Below are 6,000 nucleotides of genomic sequence, written 5' to 3'. Positions count from 1 at the left end.
AATTTTAAAGTTGTGGGATCTCCCATCTGTACTTTCATACCATCAAGACATTTACATTTAATGAAAGTACGTTGGGATCCTTGGTCTAATAATGCAGTTACATTTTTTGATTTATGCCTTTTATCATCAACTTTTACCTGTAACACAGGTAAGGCTACTTCAGCAAAACCATCATTATTAACATTAGCAGCAATTTTTACATTAGCCACTGTTGTGTCAGGATTGTCAACATTATCATTATTATCAACATTATCATATAGACCTTTACACATGACTATATGGTGTCTTCCTTTGTGACATTGATAACAGAAGTTTAATTTGGCATAACAATCCTTTACATTGTGATTACCCAAACACCTGATACATCTCTCAAGTTCCTCCAATCTTTCAACTTTATCATTTCATGAATTGTATGTTTACCTGGAGTTTACCTGGAGAGAGTTTCGGGGGTCAATGCCCCCGCGGCCCGGTCTGTGACCAGGCCTCCTGGTGGATCAGCGCCTGATCAACCAGGCTGTTGCTGCTGGCTGCACGCAAACCAACGTACGAGCCACAGCCCGGCTGATCAGGAACTGACTTTAGGTGCTTGTCCAGTGCCAGCTTGAAGACTGCCAGGGGTCTGTTGGTAATCCCCCTTATGTGTGCTGGGAGGCAGTTGAACAGTCTCGGGCCCCTGACACTTATTGTATGGTCTCTTAACGTGCTAGTGACACCCCTGCTTTTCATTGGGGGGATGGTGCATCGTCTGCCAAGTCTTTTGCTTTCGTAGTGAGTGATTTTCGTGTGCAAGTTCGGTATTAGTCCCTCCAGGATTTTCCAGGTGTATATAATCATGTATCTCTCCCTCCTGCGTTCCAGGGAATACAGGTTTAGAAACCTCAAGCGCTCCCAGTAATTGAGGTGTTTTATCTCCGTTATGCGCGCCGTGAAAGTTCTCTGTACATTTTCTAGGTCGGCAATTTCACCTGCCTTGAAAGGTGCTGTTAGAGTGCAGCAATATTCCAGCCTAGATAGAACAAGTGACCTGAAGAGTGTCATCATGGGCTTGGCCTCCCTAGTTTTGAAGGTTCTCATTATCCATCCTGTCATTTTTCTAGCAGATGCGATTGATACAATGTTATGGTACTTGAAGGTGAGATCCTCCGACATAATCACTCCCAGGTCTTTGACGTTGGTGTTTCGCTCTATTTTGTGGCCAGAATTTGTTTTGTACTCTGATGAAGATTTAATTTCCTCATGTTTACCATATCTGAGTAATTGAAATTTCTCATCGTTGAACTTCATATTGTTTTCTGCAGCCCACTGAAAGATTTGGTTGATGTCCGCCTGGAGCCTTGCAGTGTCTGCAATGGAAGACACTGTCATGCAGATTCGGGTGTCATCTGCAAAGGAAGACACGGTGCTGTGGCTGACATCCTTGTCTGTGTCGGATATGAGGATGAGGAACAAGATGGGAGCTAGTACTGTGCCTTGTGGAACAGAGCTTTTCACCGTAGCTGCCTCGGACTTTACTCTGTTGACGACTACTCTCTGTGTTCTGTTAGTGAGGAAATTATAGATCCATCGACCGACTTTTCCTGTTATTCCTTTAGCGCGCATTTTGTGCGCTATTACGCCATGGTCACACCTGTCGAAGGCTTTTGCAAAGTCTGTATATATTACATCTGCATTCTTTTTGTCTTCTAGTGCATTTAGGACCTTGTCGTAGTGATCCAGTAGTTGAGACAGACAGGAGCGACCTGTTCTAAACCCATGTTGCCCTGGGTTGTGTAACTGATGGGTTTCTAGATGGGTGGTGATCTTGCTTCTTAGGACCCTTTCAAAGATTTTTATGATATGGGATGTTAGTGCTATTGGTCTGTAGTTCTTTGCTGTTGCTTTACTGCCCCCTTTGTGGAGTGGGGCTATGTCTGTTGTTTTTAGTAACTGAGGGACGACCCCCGTGTCCATGCTCCCTCTCCATAGGATGGAAAAGGCTCGTGATAGGGGCTTCTTGCAGTTCTTGATGAACACAGAGTTCCATGAGTCTGGCCCTGGGGCAGAGTGCATGGGCATGTCATTTATCGCCTGTTCGAAGTCATTTGGCGTCAGGATAACATTGGATAGGCTTGTGTTAATCAAATTTTGTGGCTCTCTCATAAAAAATTCATTTTGATCTTCGACTCTCAGTCTGGTTAGCGGCTTGCTAAAAACTGAGTCATATTGGGACTTGAGTAGCTCACTCATTTCCTTGCTGTCATCTGTGTAGGACCCATCTTGTTTAAGTAGGGGCCCAATACTGGGCGTTGTTCTCGATTTTGATTTGGCATAGGAGAAGAAATACTTTGGGTTTCTTTCGATTTCATTTATAGCTTTTACTTCTTCCCGCGATTCCTGACTCCTAAAGGATTCTTTTAGCTTAAGTTCGATGCTTGCTATTTCTCTGACCAGTGTCTCCCTGCGCATTTCAGATATATTGACCTCTTTTAGCCGCTCTGTTATTCTTTTCCGTCGCCTGTAAAGGGAGCGCCTGTCTCTTTCTATTTTACATCTACTCCTCCTTTTTCTTAGAGGAATAAGCCTTGTGCATACATCGAGTGCCACCGAGTTAATCTGTTCTAGGCATAAGTTTGGGTCTGTGTTGCTTAGTATATCTTCCCAGCTTATATCGGTTAGGACTTGGTTTACTTGGTCCCACTTTATGTTTTTGTTATTGAAGTTGAATTTGGTGAATGCTCCCTCGTGACTAGTCTCATTTTGTCGGTCTGGGGCTCCTCGCATACATGTCTGAACCTCAATTATGTTGTGATCTGAGTATATTGTTTTTGATATGGTGACATTTCTTATCAGATCATCATTGTTAGTGAATATGAGGTCTAGTGTATTCTCCAGTCTAGTAGGCTCTATTATTTGCTGGTTTAAATTGAATTTTGTGCAGAGATTTAAAAGCTCGTGTGAGTGTGAGTTTTCATCAGAGCTGCCTCCTGGTGTTATTACTGCAACAATATTATTTGCTATATTCCTCCATTTTAGGTGCCTTAAGTTGAAATCCCCCAGGAGCAAGATGTTGGGTGCAGGAGCTGGAAGATTTTCCAGACAGTGGTCAATTTTTAACAGCTGTTCCTGGAATTGCTGGGATGTTGCATCCGGAGGCTTGTAGACTACCACAATGACTAGGTTTTGGTTCTCGACCTTTACTGCTAAAACTTCCACTACGTCATTTGAGGCATTAAGCAGTTCTGTGCAAACAAGTGACTCTGCAATGTACATGCCAACCCCCCCCCTTTTGCCTGTTCACTCTGTCACATCTGTATAGGTTGTAACCTGGGATCCATATTTCATTGTCCAAGTGATCCTTTATGTGGGTCTCAGTGAAAGCCGCGAACATTGCCTTTGCCTCTGCAAGCAGTCCACGGATGAAAGGTATTTTGTTGTTTGTTGCTGGCTTTAGACCCTGTATATTTGCAAAGAAGAATGTTATCGGACTGGTGGTATTGTTGGTACTGGGGGGGATTTTTTTTTTCCGGCATTAGTATCTGTATCTGTTGGTTTGGAGTGGAGGCCATCGAGTGTGGTTCCACTCCAGGAATGACTGGATTTGGTGTACGATTTCTGCCATTTCCTGCCAGTTTTTTTTCCTTCCTGGCACTAAAAAACCTCTCCCTCTTGAGTGGCTGTGGCTACCCAGGTTTTCCCATGGCCTGGATGTTTTGTATCTTTTTGTCCCCTTTAGATGGTATGCCTGGCAATTTAAGTTATAGCACAGTCTTTCCTGTACTGAAGAGGTACACATTTCAGGGTGAAAAAGCTTACAGGAAGGGAGTTTGCATTTTCCTGTTGTCATATGGGCATGGCATTTTCTAGGGTGGTCATAGTTGCACGTCCCATCTGTTTTTCCAGATTTCCCATGCCAGCAGATACCAAGTGCATAGTATGTGCACAGGCTTGGTTTCCGCTTGCCTTGGGTTTCTGTGACTGTATTCCCTGTTGGTGCATGTTTCCCTGTCTTACTGCTATCCTCCCTAGCACCAACAATGGAGCTCCCACCAGTTGTTTTTGGTAATTTATCCTCACTATTGCTATTGGAGTCCTCTTGTTTGCTATTTCCTGTGGAATTTCTAGTTTGCAATATTGGTTTTATCTTATCTTTGACTACACTTGTTTCCCTACTATGGCTCCTGTCCCCTATGAGGTCATTTATATGTATTCCTTCCTGCGTATAATTCCCGACTACCTGGACAAAATCTCCAGCTTCACCATTACTATCTCCCAGGACAGTATCTCCAGCTTCACCATTTCTGTCTCCCAGGACAGCACCTCCAGCTTCACCATTACTGTCTCCCAGGACAGCACCTCCAGCTTTACTATTACTGTCTCCCAGGACATCACCTCCAGCCTTACAGTTTGTGACTACATGGCCAGTATCAAGGGCAGTACCATTCAGCCCAGACTTTTTATGTTCCCATCTGTTGTAGAAAGCTTCCAGGTTTTCTATGAAAGCAGCTTTGATGTTGTCCTCTTTTAATACCCTTGTGATTTTAGTCCACAGATTTTCCTCATTTGGGCATACCCAGAAACACATCTCTGTTTTAATACTGCTTGTAGCTAGTTCTGGGATATCTGCACAAGGGGCGTGACACCAATTTCCACAAAAATGACAGTTTATCCATGTGGAAGCCCGTTTGTTTGACTGACCACAGACTACACACAGCTTCATAATGATTTGAATGGTTGATTTACTGCAATTCTACTAGCAACCTCTTGAATATTATATTTATAACCTTAAATGAAGCTCTAGCTATTTGTATTTCTGTTTCTAACTCTTTTTGTATATTGGACAGCTTACCGTCACGTTCCTGATTTTTAATGTTTGTGTTTATAAGGGCGCCTACAACCCCATCCGTTTACAGTCTGCTTTATTGTCCAACGAAACTGTTTGAAACCAGTCCCGGGTTCGGACCAGTCAAGGGTTCGGACCAGTCAAGGGTCCGGACCAGTCGATCTGCTCTGATCAGTGGGTCACTTATTTAAAACATACTGGTCGGTGATTTGAGCTAACACATGAAGGATCTACTGGAAATTATCTACCCGAGTAATATGTGATTTGACTGATACAACAGTATAACTTGCGTGTTGAAGAGCCGGTGATATCTGGCAGCTCCTACAATGACGAACGGTCACCTCCTTGTTTATCAATCGCTGTATCTGGCTTTTCTATTTTTTTTTTCCGTCTCCACCACAATAAATGCTATATTATCACTATAGTTGACTGGTGCAAATTTTGGAGGAAGGACGCTTTTTCTGTAGTAATAATTGCTTCTCGTTGTGTATATTGCGACCGCTGGTAACTACAGGTTATATGAAATTCACAGTAACGTCTCGTATTTCAAGAAAAGAAACTAATGAAAGTCACTCCACTCCACTAAGTACCATTATAATACTGGTTAGTTGCTACTACAACACTGTATTCTGCTATTCACTGGTATCACTAGATTATATGCGAGTACACTAGCAGGCCAGTAAGATTATTAAAAACAGCTGACCTGTGGTAAGTTTCTGGCGACTTCTGGCACCTTCCTCTATAGGCTTATCACTTCATTTACAAATTCACCTGTTTTCAAGTGACACTTTAGCCTTTATCATCAATATACTAGGGAGCCACTGTAGTATACACTATACACTATGTATACTCAATGTTATCAGGGAGACTTTCTTTCCTCTGACATGAAAAGTTCAATTATTATTATTTTTTTCCACACGGGACAGGCCTATGATTCCCCTCTGGAAGTAAACTCTGCTACGCAGTGCACACTAATTCTCCTTTTTTGACTCAGTATATAATGTTTTCCGCCCATTAGAAAAATGAGTACCCTTGCAGAAGAGACAATCTCTCTTTTCTTTGACTGGTTTCTTATTAACTGAGCTACTCTTAGGAGGGTACTTATTCTTCTTACCTTGTGGAGAATCATTATTTCTGATTCCTGCTAATTGATATGCATCTATGCAACTCTTTTTAGGAAA

Source organism: Cherax quadricarinatus, chromosome 47, assembly GCF_038502225.1.
Source record: "Cherax quadricarinatus isolate ZL_2023a chromosome 47, ASM3850222v1, whole genome shotgun sequence".
Lineage (NCBI taxonomy): Eukaryota > Metazoa > Arthropoda > Malacostraca > Decapoda > Parastacidae > Cherax > Cherax quadricarinatus.
The sequence above is the reverse complement of the archived record's forward strand: the minus strand, read 5'-3'. Positions refer to the sequence as shown.